Raw genomic sequence first — 18,983 nt, forward strand, 5'->3', positions numbered from 1 at the left:
TGCTGAACTTTTTTTTTCTTTTTCTTTTTTTTTTTGCTTTTGATTTCCTTGCTGTTAAGGATAAAACTGTGCTTCTCTACCTCTTATCACCATAGTCTCTTGCCCAATCAGCAGGATTACTTAACTTTTCTGGACTTCCTGACAAATAGAGCGAATCCCTCACCAATGGGAAATTGATTTCTCTGGGGTACAGGAGCTGATGAAGGCTAAGGTGGGGAACTGTGTCTTTTTTGCTCTGGGACATTTGTATTTAAAACAAATTAAATTATCTGACTGACTCCTTCTCCCTGAGGGGGCCTTTGGAGTGGCAGAGAAATGCATGATAGCTTTTTGAATACTTAAAAATTGTGTTTTAACTCTAGAACTGCGGTAAAAGTTGTAATCAGAACAAATTGGAGAAGATGGCGTCCCATGGGGTTGCTGACAACTACTACTTTAGGTGCTGCTCTTGGAAGACCTTCACTGTGCAAGTTTTGTCTCTTCCTGTTAGACCAAGAGAAGCAGCTGCCCAGGGAGCTGGTCACAGATGTTGAAAGCTGACCAGGACAAAGAGGCCTGCAGTTCATGGCAAGTCCCAATTTTCTAAAAAGCACATGATGAGCATTGTAGAGGAGAAGGTGCCTCCTGCAACCTATTTAATAAATAAATAGCCCTGTATTCTTTCCTAATGAAATTACACTTATAAACAACAGCGTCAACATTGAAAGACTATAACCAAATCTGAACAATTTGAGCCCAGGGGTTTTTCAGTTCTGGAATACTTTAGAGAACATCATGGGATTCTGTGCCTTAAAGGAATGATTTTTCTGATGTGTACAGCCAGATTCCCCTTAAAACCCCCAAAATGGCTCCCCTGGGCCTTCCAAATCAAGGAGGCACTCCTCAGTCTGATGTTCCTGAACTTCCACTATCTGGCTTGCTACATTTTACTTCGTATCCTACAGCTTTCCTTTGAAACTCAACTGTTAAGTCAAGCTAGATTTCTCCTTTGGCTCTTGATATTCCTGATATTCACTCTACACTTCCACATTATTCCCTTAGGATATTCTTCCCACTTGCCACTCTTTCTACAAATCTTATCTATTGCTAAAAATCTATTTGCGATACCATCTCCTCTGTGTAATCTTCCCTGATCCTTTATACTGCGTATAATCTCTTAAGCTTATGGAGGCTTATTCTCCATTGCATTCTCCCTTCTCTCTCTTACCAGACCCTCCCTTCATTCTCTCTTTAAGATAATAGATAACCATATTTTTCAAATTTAACTAGCTTACTTATTTAATTACACACGAAAAACATATAAAATGGTTTATCTAAATCGTTTGTGTTTTGGTCAGTTTTTATTTTATTTTTTTTTCCTTTTTTGCCCCTATGGCTGAAAAATCCAACAACAAGTTAAGAGGAGGGAAAGTTTATTTGGGACTCCTGGTCTCAGGCCACAGATGGCGGATTCCACTTCCAGGGGCCCAAGGTGAGGCAGAACGTAATAGTTGAAGGTTGAGGCAGAACAAAAACTGCTCAGGACATGGCCAAACAGACCCCAAAGGCAAGACTCAGACCCACCTGCCTCCAGTTACTGCCCAGTGAATTTCTATTGTGGATTAATGAGCTGATTAGGTTAAGATTATAAAAACCCAACTGTTTCACCTTTAAACTTTCTTGCATCGGTCTTCCACATGAGCTTTTAGGGAACACCTCATATCTAAAGCATAACAAGTCTGATTTTTTGAACTCTCTTTAAATGAAATGTCATAGTCATTTAAACTACCTGGCTTGTTTAATAAAAAGTATAATTCTTGATACAACGTATACCATGGTACACATTGCCATGACATGATCAAATCCTAAAGTATATTTTCAAGTTTATATTTTAGAGGGCCAACTAGGAAACAAATGTGGTGAGCCATTTCAGCGGACTGTGGCCGCCATTACAAGATGGTGCCGGTTTTCGCCGTGGTCTGTGACAAACAACTCCTTATTAGGGAGAGTTGGCGCGTCATTGTTTAACACCCTATGAGAAAGGTCCACGTGGCGGCTTTGCATTGGGGCTTGGTGTGCTTTATTAAGTGTGAGAGGTGCGAGCGGAGAGAGAATGCTTGAAGACATGTCTGAGTAAAGGCCTGAATAAACTGCTGAGAGAAGATTCCTGAGTCGTGTCTTCCTTGCTGGTGAGGGGTCGCGACAAACAAAGAGTTAGTTTCTTTCTTTCTTTCTTTCTTTCTTTCTTTCTTTCTTTCTTTCTTTCTTTCTTTCTTTCTTTCTATTTTCAAGCATGGGAACTTTTTACGAAATATTGCACAACAAAGATTTTTTTTCTACAAAATTCAAGGTAATTCCTAAACTTCAGACATCAGCCCTTCCTTTGCTATGGTTCTGATAAAAATAAAGGTAAAGACAACATAAACAGATTTTGGAAAGCAAATGAGAAAATGTATTATAAACCAAAAGGAGGAAATTCCAACATCTTATCCTAGAGTTTTGCATAGATATGTTCAAAATATATTAGAAACAAAATTAAATAAGCATTTTGCAGGCAAAGCTTCTTCCTCAGCATGAATTCTTGAAATCTCCTATACATAATAAATATTCCATGATGAATCCATCATTTTGATAAAAGAAAGCAAAAGCAAGTCTGAAGGACAAGAGCACATTAGGATTTGGGTTGAAGAAAGAGAAGGCATGGTTTTGAATTTCCAATAGGAAAATCTTGGGTTTCTGTTCTACATGCATCCAAAGTGGCTGTTTATTTAATTATACATCATTAATTCCACATCTGAATTCTTTTCTTAAATATTGCTTTCATTGTGAAGTTCCATAATGAAATATTCTCTTCTAATATGATTTTAAGTAAATTTTTTAAAAAGAAGAACCCATCCAAAAAGCTTCAAGATCCTCAAGTACACTGTGGATGAACTTGGAAAGTGAAATAATAAGTAGAAGTTATCTAAGAAAGACAAATAACTATTTGACTAATCACAATTTTAGAAGCATAATCCATCATTTTTATTCTAATAGCATGCTAATATCCCTAGGAGGAGTAAACATTGTGTTAGGAATTTTGTTATTTATAAAGAATTATCAAGAACTTCATATTTAGCAAAGTGTGCTCAAATAACTGAGAAAGTATGATTCTTACTGCCTTGATGTTATTATGGTTGAAAACAAAGCTTATTTGATGTAATAAAAGAGGATTATGTTATTTGTGTGGCTTAATAAATACATAGACTACAAGTATTCAGGAAAAGAAATTTTAAAATGAATTAAAAGACAGTTGCCCTTATGACAACCCCCCCCGCACACACACACACTCACTTTTGGAAATGATCCATGAAAACATTATTCTCATTATTCAGGATTGGAAAAATTAGTTTATGCACTTAAAATATTCTCACACTTGTTACAGTTTCAAATTTTCCATTTTCTTAGTTATGAATATGAGGGGTAAAGGGCTGAAATTCAAGAACAGCAAATGGATGAGAATCTGACTGGTTTTTTGTCTCACATGCGAACTCCACACCCATTTCTGGACAATAGTTGAAAATGGTGCTGCTAAATCATGAATATGCATCTTTTTTATAGCTAATAAAGATATTCTATGAGATATGCATATATCATGCACCAGTTCAAGAAGAAAAAATATTTAGCAAAATTGTGCACCCATTGCTTTCGGGGGCTGATGAATGTCCCCTGATTTTCAAATTCAAGCTAATGTTAAAAATGAACATTTTCCCATGTTTGCATTTCTTTGCACTTCTGAGAAGCAGCTGAGTCCAAAAGCAGAAATGCTAATATTCTATGAGAACAGCTGTTGTTACGGTATTTCTGGACTGACTGCTTGCAGGAAGATTAAATCTTGCTATAAAGCTTGCATTTTCTTCTAGAATTCTCAGTTGAGTTTCACAAACTCAGAAGGTTTGAGTAGGTGACATGCAATTGTGATAAAGCAACCTAAGTGAGGTTATTTCTCTGAACTGAAACAAGCCCTTAAACTTTTCTTGACTATAATGCATTTCCAATAATAGTGAGTTTGACATCATGGATTATAGTGAAAGCCACAAATATACCAAGTCTGAAGAAAATGATAAAACCAAAAATTGGAAAAGGAAATCTGATCTGAAGTGGGAAAAATGCCCCGAAGCATTTATTTATTTATTTGTGTGTGTGTATTCAAAGATATTTGACATCCATTGAAAATAAAGTTTGCTTAAACCTCACCAAAAGATTTGGTCCACACACCACAGAACCAGAAAGATAAAACAGTGAGATAATGAGCACTTGAGTTCACCATTACCACAGCTACACCTGTATGCCTTAGTGATTGGTTTTGCTCCTAATAACAAAATTGTTTTAAATTTTTTGAGCTGGGCATGGTGGTACATGCTTGTGTACTGCCAGAGATTCAGGACTGAGTCAGGTGGATTACAAGTTCAAAGCCAGCCTCAGAAACTTAACAAGGCCCTAAGTAACTTAGGGAAAACCTGTCTCAAAATTTTAAAAAATTAGAAAAAACAGGAGGGACACTGCGGATGTGGCTAAGTGGTTATGTGAACCTGAGTTCAATCCCTGGTACAAAAAAAAAAAAAAGAGAGAGAGAGAGAGAGAGAGAGAGAGAGAGAGAGAGAGAGAGAGAGAGAAGTTTTGAATATTATATTTATTAATGAAATAAAGATGGGTAGCTTTTATGTGTCTTGGAAATATCTCTGTTAAATCTAAATTTTTAAATGGGAGGTTATTGGAGTTATCTTTTTTTTAAATGTAAAAATATAGCATTAAGGACAAAATGCTATCTCCATAAAAGTAATATGAATAAAAGTAAATCTAAATATTTATTAAATTTTAGAAAAGAATTTCATTTCATGAATATAATTAAGGGGCAAAGTCAATCAACCAACCAAACTACAAATGCTAAATAAAACTGACAATTTTGGGCTCTCTGGTGAGTTTGAGTAAAAGAAATATTCTAAAGATATAGGGCTGGGGTTGTGGCTCAGTGGTAGAGTGTTTACCTCCCATGTGTGAGGCACTGGGTTTGATTCTCAGCACTGCATATAAATAGATGAATAAAATAAAGGTCCACCAACAATTGAAAATATATATTTAAAAAAAGAAGTATGTGAAGTTAAGAAAAAAAAAGAAAAAAATAGGGTAATGTAAAATAAATGCAGAACAGCACCTGAAAATTACAGAAATGTGTCACTGTTCATGTCCCATTGATACAGTGAGAAAAAAATATACAAAAATTTATGTATGAAGTGATAATGTACACAGAATGAAGTAATTTTTCTTTCTTTCTTTGATAGATCATAGATGTAAAACAAACATTACCAAAATAATTGAAATTTGTATTTTAGATATGATTCTGCTTAAACAGAAGCAAAAATTGTTCATTCTACAGGTTCATATGTGTGGATTTTTTTTCATTTTCATGGTAAAAATACCTCAAAGGAATTTCTAATATTTATTTAAAGACAAATAAACAATGCCTTTTTGACTCGATGATAAGGGGTATATATAACTAATAATTCAATTAATTAGTCTATCAAAATTCCTTTTGAGTTACTTTATACTATTTTCTTATCCTAGCCATCAGAATTATAAGATTTATTTACAGAAAATATTTTAGATGAGTGATGGGGAAAACGTGATTTCAATGAAAGTAGAATATATCCTAAAAAGAAAAACAATTCAAATGTTAAAAATTTCTAGAAGATGTCAAATGTTTAAGTTGTGTATTTATTCAATCTATATCAATATTTTAAAATTTGAAGTCTCAGAATGCATTTGGTCTGTGGACCAAATTAAAGGACTTATCTAGACAGACACATACTTTCCTTGACAGGAGGATAGAAGGATAGGAGGATTCAAACAAAACAAAAAAATTAAAGATTTTTTTTCTTCCCCAAAATAGCAAACTGTGCATATAAGAAGAGTTTCACTCATTTTTACAGAAATACATGTCAATGTTATCCAAAGAACTGTACTATCTATAGCCTTTTACTATATATAATTGGGTCACCAATGTTTATTGATTTCTCATCATTACACTCTATACGTTCTGCACATGAAACCTTGGGCAGATTGATACACAAATATATCTTCAGAGTCTGCAGATGAGATTTTCAATATACTAATGTTATCTTTCAGTAAACATAAATTGTTAATTTTAACAAATTTTTGTTCATGAATCCTATATTTATGGTTAGTATTTTTTTATGTTTAATTTGTTGACATAGAAAATCATGAAGATAGTTTTAAACCTTCTTTTTCTAGACATTTCATTGTCAAAGCACTCTTAAGTTATGCTGTGGTTTATTGAAAATAAATTTTGTATGGCCTTCTGTAAAGTTTTAGGCCTGTTTCTTCTTGGGGCTGGGGCTGTAGCTCAGTGGCAGAGCACTTGCCTAGCATACAAAAGGAACTGGGTTTGATCCTCAGCACCATATAAAGATAAACAAAATAAAGACGTTCTATCTATCTACAACTAAATTTTTGTTTTTAAAATTCCATCTGTTCTTATGAATACCCTCCTAACTTGGCTCGTGTTCACACACTGGTCATCTCCCCCTCTCTCCCCACTGATTTTTTGGCAGCATCTACTAAGAGACATACTCAGTTGCTTCTGCAGACTTTGTTATATTGATTTATTTGTCTAAAATGGTACTGAAGGCACACTGTGTTAGTTGCAGTAAATATGTACTCATTACTACCTGGTAGTATAAATTATTCAACTTTTACTCTTTCCTTCCAAATTGCCATAGCTACTCTAGGCCCTTCACCTTTCCATGTAAACTTTAGGAACCATACCAATCCCACACAAAAAAAAAAAAAAGAAAAGAAAAGAAAAAGAAAGAAAGAAAAGAAAAATTTAAATCCAACTTGATTTTTAGTAGAGTCATGGAATATGCAGACAACTTTAATATAATGTCAATATCATAATTATAACTCAATTTCATAAGTTATCACTCTGTGTGTTAAAGTATTTAATTATTCACAAGACTGTGGAACTTTCAGAGAAAGGTCTGGAACATCCCTCCTTAGCCATCCTGAGATGCCCCATGGTTGTTGCTGGTGTTATTATCAATCTTATTTTTATGTGTTTAATTTTCTATTCATATGTTATAATCACATCGATGTAAATATGCTTGTGTATACTTTCTTTGAATCCAGTAACTTTATTAACTTTGTATTTAACTATTTAGAAATCCCTGTGGACTAATACAAACACAATTTTACCACTTGCAAATCTATTAAATTGTATTTATTCTTTCAGTGGAAATTCTTAGATTTTTTTTTTTCCCTGAATAATTTTTGTTGGGCCATTAACAACACTGGAGTTGCTGGAAATCATTGTTTTACTCCTGAACACAGAGGGAAACTTTGACTATTTCCTCACTATTAAAGAATTTGGCTGAAGGATTTCAGACGTTTTGTAACAGGCTCAGAAATTGCCATCCCATTTCTAGTTTGCCAGTAATGTGTGAATAGTATCTATAATTTTGAGCAAATTAGTAATAATTGATCACTCAATAGTAATCATTTTTAGTCATATGCTGTTTAAAGTAGTAAGTGTAAATTTTATCCATTAAGACAGCTTGGCAGATGTGTTTTTCTTTATATAAATGAATCCAACACAACAGAGGGGAAATCATGTAGTCATTTAATTTCTCTTTTGACTCATCGTCAGTATGGCACATTTTCCCAGAATGCCCTATGCTTGTCAGGAGCCATGTCCATGCCACCACTTACCAACTGCAGGCCCAGAGTGAATGCTTCAGCCTCCCTGAAGCCTGCAACACTCCTTCTGCATTGCACACAGCAGTGGCTTCCAAACACTGATCCGCAGACCAAATGCCTTCCTGAGGATACTGCCACTCACAGCTGTCTGACTGGCAGAGTGATAAGAATGTGGAGAATGTCATGAGTTTTCTATATAAGTTCAATGTATCTTTTATTTTGAAAAAACTTTTCTACTTCTTAGAAATCAATTGGAAGATAATAGATGGTGTATTAGCACTGCATCAGTATAATTAGATACCTAACTCAGCCTCCTTGTAAAGTCATTTTATTTAGCTCATAGTTTTGGAGGCTCATGGTCTAAATGGCATGTATAGGCTAGCAGGTGAGGTCCACCTCTGGGCTGCATCACCTCAGGGTGTAGACAGCATTGGTGGGAGCTCATGTGGGAGAAAAGAAATAATTACAGAAAAGCCCAGGAGCAGAAAGAATAGGGGTGAGCCAAGCTCATGCTTTATAACAATCCTTTTGGAAGAACTGCTGCTTAGCTACACCAGTTCTTTTTAATTTTTTTTTTTTATTTTGAGCCAGATTCTTGCTAAGTTACTGAACCTGGCCTTGAATTTGCAATCTTCCTGCCTCAGCCTGGAGAGTCCCTAGGATTACAGGTCTGAGTGACCATGCTCTGCAGGAGACTTACTTTCTGAGATCACACTCCTAATGACCTAAAGATTTCCAACAAGGCCTCACATCCTAAAAGTCCTATCATACTGTCCAGTGTCATCACCTTGGGGACCAAGCTCTCAACCACAACAGACACTTGAGGAACACTCTAATCACATCTCAACCATAGCAGATGGTAAATCATAGTCCTTATTTGTTTTTCTTTTCCATAGTTTAGCAAAATACAACCCATACCTTGGTTCCTATTTTAGTTGGCTTGTCATCTCATTTAAGTATTATTACTCATGAAAATCATACATCCTAGAGGCCATGACCTGCTAACAATGTCCAGATGTTACTTGTGCTCTAAATGGTCTCATCGTGAACCATCCTCACCTTTAATCATTCACCTTTATGTTCTCTGGCTTAATGGATTCCAAATTCTTAACTATTTCCTTATATGCCTAGTTGTTTGTAGTACCACTATTGTGATCTTTTGCTTTATAAAGTTCTTTTAAAAATCTGGTAACAATTGGTTATCTGCTTATGGAATTGGAATCTTTAGGAGGCGTATTTCATCCCTGATAGCCCATCCTTAAGCTCTCAAGGGATCCATGGAAACAAAGTAGAAAGATGTGAAAAGAAACTGTCCATTCTAATTCTCAATCTCTAAAAAAACATAAACATCATGCCTTTGAAAACAGTTCATGAGACTACCTCTTCGAAAGAAAAGGAACAAGATTCACTTAATTTTGCATAAAAATGTGTACCATGAAATCATGTTTTGGAGCTTAAAATTTTAATTCAGTAATAGTCGTGAAGCATCTACACATCTTCCAAATTCAAAGTATTGCCTTTATAAAGATCCAAACATTCTGTTGTTTTTTTTCCCCCCTGGTGGTGCTAGGAGGTGAACCCAGGGACTTGTGCATGCAAGGAAAGCACTCTACCAATTGAGCTATACCCCCAGCCCACATTCTATTTTTGTTTAGGTGATTTGTTTGTTACTGTACTAGAAATATGAGGCTATTAATTAATCTGATTAGTATAGTCCATCTAAAATACCCAATTTCCTTATTCATAAATTGGTAATATCATGTCTTTCCATCATTTTAATTAATTGCTTGCTTTCTCATGGCAAATATTTTATCTGGAAACAATCAAAATGTATAGTTTGGAATGTCATTATACAATGCTGTGGTACTCTGCATCTACCACAGCAGTTGATTCAAGAAAGAAAATGTATAGCTGTACAATCCTCCAAAAAGCAGTTTCCTAACTTGATGTTCACCACAGACAGAGTTAACTAAAGGGAAGTATGTGGCTATCACCATTTTGGATGAAGATAGTTCCTGCCTGCTTTCAAAATAACCCAAACATGTAATGAATCCACCACAAAACATTCAGAAAGCTAAGTAACAAAACTAGTCCTGTAACTTCACCATGCAAAGAGAATGGAAAGACCACAAGGGTTTCCATTAGAAGTTGCCCTGCTTCAACAGATGAAATCCAAAAAATTCTATCATTACTTCATGGAAAATACAATCTCCCTAGCAAATATCAGTGACTCTGAGAACATAATATTTGTATTAACTTAGATCTAAATTCCAAGCTGTATCTTTATACACAATTGTTTACATAGGATTTGTTTTTCTAACTAAAGCAAATACATATTAAAATGGTAATGAAGGAGGATGCACAACACCCAAACACTGGCCAATATATATAGTTCTGAAGCAGAGTTGGATCAGATTAAATTCACTCCTAACAGAAATAGACGCTTTCAAATGTATAGCCACAACCTTTCACCTTTGCTATTTTCTGCTTTCGGAGAAAAGAGAGGTTGTCACTGAAGAAGCTTTGAAGTGAAAAACAACTTTGAGCAATATTTTTTTCTTTTTTCTCCTGTCAGTCTGAAATCCCATTTGGAAGTTAGATTCTCTGAAAGGAAAGCAGTTTGAAGGAGAAGGTTAGGGGTGGGGGACAAGTGAAGCTGGGTATGAAGTGAAGGAGCCCGGGGAAGGGTCTCCTTCACAACCTGCCATCCCTACCAACTGCTGCAAGAGGGAAAAAATCACCAGCTTCGGAGATTATGAGTTCTGGACTTTGAAAAAGGAATAAAACATTCCATTGGAAACCCCTCAGTGCACTACACAAAGGGATAAAAGTTTCATCAAAAAACAAAGATTCCACAATTTCAGCAAAAATGTCTAAGGAAACAGAATTTGCCAAGTACTATAAATAAATTTGGGAAAAACAATGTTAAAATTGTTAAAAAAAAAAAAAAGTTAAATTTAGCCTATGTGTTTGAAGGCTAATATATAATCTTTGTTGAAAAAGGAGTCTTTCAAAATAATTATCATATATCTTGAATTATTTCCATAAGCAATTTACTGTATGCAAATTATAAATCATCTTCCTTGTAAACAGCATCAGTTTGATCACAGGAGATTTGTGAGAAAACTGATTTTAGGAGATAGCTTATTGTTAGTTGTTCATGCCTTTCAGTCACAGTCATTGTATCACCCCCCAAATAAATTCTAGTTCAAATAGAGATCGGTATCTCAACAATGTTACATTGATGTTTTTCCAAATGCTCTTTTAATTTGTCAAAATATTACAAGTTATTTCTTTTTTTTTTGGGGGGGAGCAGTTTTCTGTTAAGTACCTTTTGCAAACATATCCTATTTTAGTGTTTTATACATAATTTGCACATTATTTTGTTACATAAAATATTTGCTTCAGTATAAATAAATGGTCTACATGTCTTGAATTTGTAGTTAATAGTTAAACTTAAATTATATGGTTGAAAAGAAATACTGAATGGTTAATTGCACTAGCTAATGCTAAAATCTCAACAGAAGGATATAATTTGAACAAATGCTTCAAAAAGAGAGATAATTATTTAATATTATAAAATCAGAATCTAACTCTTAGATTACAATGATTAAACTAGAACAGTAATGAGAATTTATAAAAACATACTTAAACATATTTATAGTCTATGTTGGGATGTAGATTAACTTATGGGGATTTAAGCTTTAATTTTATCAAAACTTTTGATTAAAATTTTAATAGTTCAATATATGAAATTTACTTAACCATTTATAATAGCATAATGTCAGGGGTAAAAATGGTAAAAATGAGGGCTCTAGAGTCATTCAAATACAAGGTTCACCACATACTAACAGACATGGACTATATATCCTACATAAATCTCACTTAGTGTCAATTTCAACATCTGCAAAATGGGAATCCTAATACTATTTCTCTGATTATGTTGTTCTGAGTATTAAATGAATTAATAAATGTAAATTTTTGTGTGGAGCTCCTATATTTGGGGGTTCACTATTATTTATTCTTATAGGTATCTGAAAATAAGCAAGCATAATTTAATTTTATGTGTAATCATATTATATGTAATCATGATATAATGTGCAGCTATAATCAAGAACCATAATGAAGGTAGCTTAAACCAAAAGAAGTTTCTTCTCCAGTCCTGGATGTTGGAAATCTGCTCCAATATGACCTCATCTTAAGTAGTTACATGGGCATCAAACCTATTTCCAAATCAGATCACAATGTGAAGTTCTAGGAAGGACATGGATTTTGGAAAGACATTATGTAACCCCACAGATTCCACAGGAAAAAATTGCTGACTTCAAGCTATGTCATTATACCAAGCACTGGAAATAGGCTACCAAACATTGTATCTTTATCCCAAAATGAGTTATGCCCACTGCCCACAGTTACATATCTGCTATTGTCCCAGTGATTCTAAAATGATTAATTAAAAATGGATGGATGACTTTTGGTATTATGTCAGTTTAAGAAAACAATGAATTTTCTATGTTAAATTTAGTCAAACTATTTGACTAATATACAGATAAAAGGAGAACAATGTAGCCATGCATTCAAATTGTCCAGAGCATTTAATTGAGAAAATTTCAATTATTTATATTTTTTCTCAACAAATTGTCTTATGATAAATAAGATACAAAACTGAGATACCTATATATAATCTAAGAAATAATGTGATTTTATTACATAAATTACAATTTTAATTTTCCAATTCACATAGAATAAACATCTGAGGAATTTATTGATTTACACTTAGTTCAGAAATGGTTTAATATTATGCTTCTTTCTGCTAAAAAAAGAAAAAAAACAGTGAGAGGTCAATATTCTGCCCTCATCAGCCCAGAAATAGCCTCTGTCTATAATAGGATACATCATTACACAAATTCTTGTGAATATAAACAGATAAAAAAGTGGACAGAATCATTACCAAAAATGAGATCATAGTTCATATAGCACTGAATACATATATTGATTCTAATTTTATATACTCTAACAGAAGAAAAATAAGCAACACATGTTGAACTTCAGTGAATTTCTTATGCACAAAAAGGATCATTTTAAAAAGTAATTATAAAAGTGTAATTAATATATGTAATTATAAAATACTCTAAAAGTTTGGAGACTCTGATTATTCTTTTATTAATTCAAAGAAAATCTATTTTTCATTTTTTAATTGCAGTTATTATAGATCTGTGGGTTTTGTATATTTATTTTCTTATTAATTTAATTTATTTTAAATGGAGAAATGATTGTATATATTTATCATTGTCAGTTTATTATTTTGAAATATGTATGCACTGGGGAATGTTTAATTATTGTATTTATATTTATGTTTCAAAATTAATGACTTTTGCAATAATATGAAAATGAGAATACATAGGTTTCTTTTGTATGCCACTTATTTGATATTTCTAAACGTTTGTTACTTCATTTATTATTTTTTCTTTAATCCAAAGTATATTTATTGAATTCCTATGACATACCAGGCAAAGATCTGGTTATGTTACACACTACTGATTTATTTGTTATTTGTATTCTGTTCTATATCAATAATTTCTTGGGTTCTATTTTCAATTTTCTTTAATTTTAAAAATATTATTATTATTATTATCACTAGTTATTTGTGTTTTCTCTGGACAACATTAAATTGATTTGAAAACCATAATTATTCTTCTTATTTTATTATTATTATTTTATTGAGATGTTGTCTTGTGATGTTGCCCAGGCTAGTTTCCAACTCCTGGGCTCAAGACATTCTCCTGCTTGGGCTTCCAAAGAAATGGAACTACAGGTACATACCATGAGCCCCTCAATCTTTTTAACTATTGCTTCTAAAACTTTAGTTCATATTCAACAGGATTGTTCTTTCAAATTTGTTTGATTTCAATAATAAGATAGACATGCCCAAGTCTGAATTTTGCATTTTTGAAAAACTATTCATTGTCTGCAGTGCATAAAGTAAATCTTAACAGTGTATAATTGTTTCACACTTTCTCTGAATTTGATGGAGATAGTTTCATGATCATCTGCTCAAGAGTACTTAGATCAGTTGGAGGCCTACTTGGTAGCCTGCATTTGCCTCTTTTAAAGATTTGTTGATCTGGCTTTTCTGACCCTCTATTCCTAAGAAGATTTGTTATCATCTATTGAAATTCAGCAAATAGCCATTGTGTCTTAATGTTCATTCTGCATCCATTTTCCCTGGACATTGTATCCAAGTTTTCTGTATGTCAAGATAGTTCAGACTACTCTCTCTGCTGTATTCTGTTTGCTCCTTTGTGAATATTAAGGTTATGCATTGCAGAGTTTTTTCACTTATTTTCATTTTACCATTTTTAAATCATTGCCACCGATTTTTTATTTTATGTATAGGATTTTCTTTAATCTCTCTGCTATATACATCCCCATTTATGATTTTACTCATATTGTTTTTTGGCTGCTATTACAGAGCTATTCTACCAATAATATTTTCATTTTTTTTTTCTCTTGAATTTCCTTGCTGTGGCCTTCTGGCTCACTTTCCTTTCTGAATTTGGGCTGCTGTTGCTGGCATAATAATGTGATACTTGCAGTCTGGTCACAAGAAACTTAGGTTCAGAATTATTGACTTTAAAACCTTAAGAAGCAAAGATTTCTACTCTATAAGTCTATCTCCTTTGTTTACTGTGGTTCAGGGTAAAGTATCTTTGTCTCCCAGCACTGTGACCTGGCAAGGGCCACCTCCAGTTTCTCCTCTGACACAGTCATTTAGAAAAGTCTCTCTGAGATTGAGCACTAAATTGTGCCGCATGAAAGGAGGTGACAGCATCTCTGTTTTTTGCTTCCCCTCTCTGTGCTGTGCAGTTGGCATTCATTCTTTTCTCTTTGCCAACCCAGAATGTTAAATCTAGCCACTGTAGTCTAATCATCTTTGGTGTCCTTTTTAGAACTGTGGCACCTACTTTTAGAGATAATAACCAGTAGCCTTCTATGGTGATCTGAGGAAAGTTCTCATATTGTCATTGCATTCTGGTCCAAATTTTTTCAGTAATCTTTGAAATTGTGATTTTATATTAGAACTGTTAATGGCATTTTAACTACATTTTTACTTATCCATTTTCTTTTTTATCCTATTTGTTCTGACCCTTCAGTTCAAAGAACCTGCTAGAATAAAACTAGCCTTACTCTGGCAACTGAAGCCAGCAATATTTAATTGCCTAGAGGTTAAATTTTAAGGTTTGAGTATTAAAAAATTTTGATACTTCTAGCTAAATATCATTACTATATTATCAAATGATGTATTGTTCTTGCATTTGTTTAGTTTTAATAAGTCAAAAACCTCCCAAGGAATTTTCAGTGAGTGCCTGAGAGCAAGAGGAAAGGATGAGTAGCGGTCTGGTCTGAGGACCTGGGAGGGAGGTGAGGGTTTGCATTATACAAAAAGCAGCTGCAGCAACACAGTCCAGCCATGTGCAGACAAGCCCATGTCTCCACTTGCAGTCATTCAGAGATAATGCTTTCACTTAACTATATTATTTATTGATTTCCACCTTATTATGCAAACATTGAATTTAACCAATAAGAGTAAAAGCATTTTATAATGTCCTACATAGTTCATATTTAGAGGCTCTACCATGGCAAAAGTTTCCAACATTGGACTGCATCCCTAATGACTTCTATTTATGTAATCATACATTAAATCCAGTGTGGCAAAGGACTGGAAAACTATCCAGTAGAGTACCTCTATTTGTACATCCATTGCACTTGTTTCACGGTATGTGGGGGAGAAGGTTTATTTTTCTACTTCTAGAATTGTGATGCTATATAAATTGTGTCCTGCCTTTGGTGGAAGTTGACACTCTATTACTGTATCGCATTAATAGTTTTGGATGTAAGGTCCTTACAGAGCCAAATAATCTGAACATAAAGAACAAGCTCACTTAGAATGGCTTATCACTGATGTTCTTGGCAATAGATCTTAACTGTCATGTGTTTAATGCCTGACCATTATAGATGAAATACAGCAGCTACTGAAACACCCCAAAGGGGAGCTCTGTGCCTTGAAATAGTATATTAGTCTAGTATAGGCTTGTCTTCTTTGGTGCCAAAATAGTCAAAAATAATTTATACATTTCCCTGGTGATATACTAAAAGCACATTGGGAAATAGCTTGCACATTCATGGTATCTGAAAATTTACTTGATTTGTTAAAATACGCTTTAAGAAAAAAGTTACCAAAGGCAGAAAATTAATTTTAAACTGCTCCCAGCCTCCTGATTTATCTCTGCATCTGTTAATTCTATTACTCTTCACCATTGCTTCTGCCCCAGAAAGTGTACTGTGCAAACTGTCTCCATGGTTGTGTGTTGGCAATCTGTTCTGTAACATCATCATCTTTTTAGTGAAATAGTTTGCACATACATACAGAGTTTCTGTGAGAGCTTTTCAACACTAGCAAGTGCTGAGGTCCCAGCACTATGTTGATCGACAGCATAATTTGATCCCGGCCAGTTTTAACTGACATCATCAGGATTTCAATGTCATATTTCTGAGTCAGATTTGGATATGTATTCTTCATAGATTTTTCTAGTTACATTTAATAATGTCTCACAAAATCATACTAAATTTGTACTTGAGCTTGCTTTATTTCATCCTTTGAGTTAAAATAAAATAATAATTTTTAAAAATATATTTATGAAAAATTATCAAGAATAAATAAATTAACATCTATGTCTGGTGTATTATATCATTCATTTAAAAATATTTTAATTATTTTTATAAACTGTATTTCAATTATATATAAAATATACAATTATTTTATAGCCTATCATCAATTCATTTTTTTGAAAAATAGTTAAATAAGTAAGACATGTTTTAAGAAAATGAAACACATCCTACTCAGCTAGCAAATTATGAGACAATTTAAGCTTAGTCAGGTCTGACTCACAATATCATCTATTTGAATTGTCTCCTGTTCCACAAAGTAAGTGTGCATTTTTAGACTTGATAGATCAAATTTTCTCCCATTTTTAAACAACAAAATGATTGAATAATAACATTTCAAAATAATTGTTAAAATCATTTGAAGTTTATAAACTAACAAAATATACAAATTAAACTAAATGCTTCCTCATATCTTTATGCTACTGTAAACAACATTCCCATTACCATATACTTGCTTCTTCTTGGTATAGTTAATTACTCTTGAAATAAAATATTTGTCTTTAATACCCAGCTCAGATTGTATCTTGGTTAAAATGTCTCCCCTGGTAATTTTTATTTCCAATATTTACCTTCTTAATTTTGTTTGTTTATATTCTCTGTAGTGTTCAGTTATCATATGAATATTCAATTTTCTATGATAAAATTGAATCTTTTAAAATCAATAATTGTTGTAATATGTACAAAAATTCTTATGATCATAACTTTTACTTCACTGGACACCCCAAATAGCTTGTTTGGGAACAATGATATGTCTTATATGTAGAAGATTTATTAAAGCTTAATGAAAAATTAGCTCACTTGAAAGGGTGATAACAGCAGAAAACATCACAAAACATCATAAACCACTTAAATGTCTTAAAATGAATGTCTTTCCCAAAGGTAGACCAATAAAGCCAGGATATTAATTTGGGCCTCAGCCTTCTTAATGGGATTCAAGAAGAAGTGAAGCTAATTAAAAGAGTTCAACTTCTACATAACAATTTCAAAGGACCTACACAGAAATGAAAGAAGGAAACAAAGTAGAATGCAGATGTAGAAGATGCTCCACTATAAAGCAATGATGAGAGTCCAAAAAAATTTTTCATTCCATAACACTCAGAGTAGCGCTTAATAGGTCAGGGTTTTCAGCAGGTATTCCAATTATTAGTGCAAACAGTGGAGGAGATGTTTTATTTGATGCATAGAAAATAGATAATCATACCAAAAAAAAGAGCTGATCTATCACTTTATCTCAGAGCATAGCCATCCACTTTTATCTGATTTACAAATAGGTTTGTAAAACTGTCTTGATGAATAAAAAAAAAAAACTCACTGTGTAAATTATCCTCCTTATAACCTTAATGGAAACAAAATAGATAGACAGTAACTACTTGTTAATTGAACATTAATTAGCATCAATGTCACAAGCCTGACTACAGAAATGATAAATGAAGCCAAAATTGTTAATAACAGATGCATGCAAATTAAAGTATAGCATGGTGAAAAGCACAGAACATAAGCATTTGCGCATAATCATATGGATTCATAGAATTGTTACTTCATGCCTAAATTAAAGTCTAATAAACTTTAAAGTCACAAACAAGTTCAATAGCAACTAAAAATCGTAAAGATTATGGTGACATAATTATGTATATATAACCAGTCTATTAAATATTCAGAACTCAGTGATGGTACAATTATAAGAATTTTTTTTAATTATTCCTTTAACTTTGTTTTGTTCAATCTTTCTTTTCTATTTTTTAGTGATTTTTTTTCATGTTGAATCAATTGTTCTCCAATCACTAATTCAAAAAATTAGTTATAGATGGGCACAATATCTTCATTTATTTATTTTTATGTGGTGCTGAGGAACAAACCCAGTGCCCCACACATGCAAGGCAGGCACTCTACCACTGAGCTACACCGCCAACCACTGTCCAATCACTTTTAATCAAAAGTTATACAAAGTGTGACCCCTTACAGTTGAATCAATGTCCACTCATAGCAATTTTCTAAAGTCTAATAGTCTCCAACATTAATGTTCAGGGTTACTTTGGTGACTTGAGAAGAAAAGGTGAGTTTAGCATGCTTTTTTTCATCTTCATTCACCTCCATTATCCTTGGAGTGGAAGCATGATTATAAGCTCTTACACATTTAATGTTTTGGAAATAGGAGGTGGCTGGAGTTATCTTGCATAGTCAATTACTGGTCAGTGATGTGAAAATAACCTGTATCCCTCTTGGGCTAATAGTGATCTCTCCTAGTAGTTGGCCTGTGCTGATATCGTGAGACTCACTGTGTACTCTGTCCATAATTAACTTGAAGATCTTTTCACCCTGACACATATTTTCAGTGTTGACCTCCTCACACAAGGTCACTCTCCAAGAAGGAGTTCACCTTCCTGGTGTACAGCTTTCTGTGCAATGTTATGTGTTCTGTTTCCTTTCCAAACGTTCTTAGTCTGAGTGGAGCACGAAGACCAGAAAGTCTTCAGCCATGCCTTTCAAGGACACTGGAGAAAAGAGAGTAGGAAGGACATTCC

Source organism: Ictidomys tridecemlineatus, chromosome 13 (genome assembly GCF_052094955.1).
Source record: "Ictidomys tridecemlineatus isolate mIctTri1 chromosome 13, mIctTri1.hap1, whole genome shotgun sequence".
NCBI lineage: Eukaryota > Metazoa > Chordata > Mammalia > Rodentia > Sciuridae > Ictidomys > Ictidomys tridecemlineatus.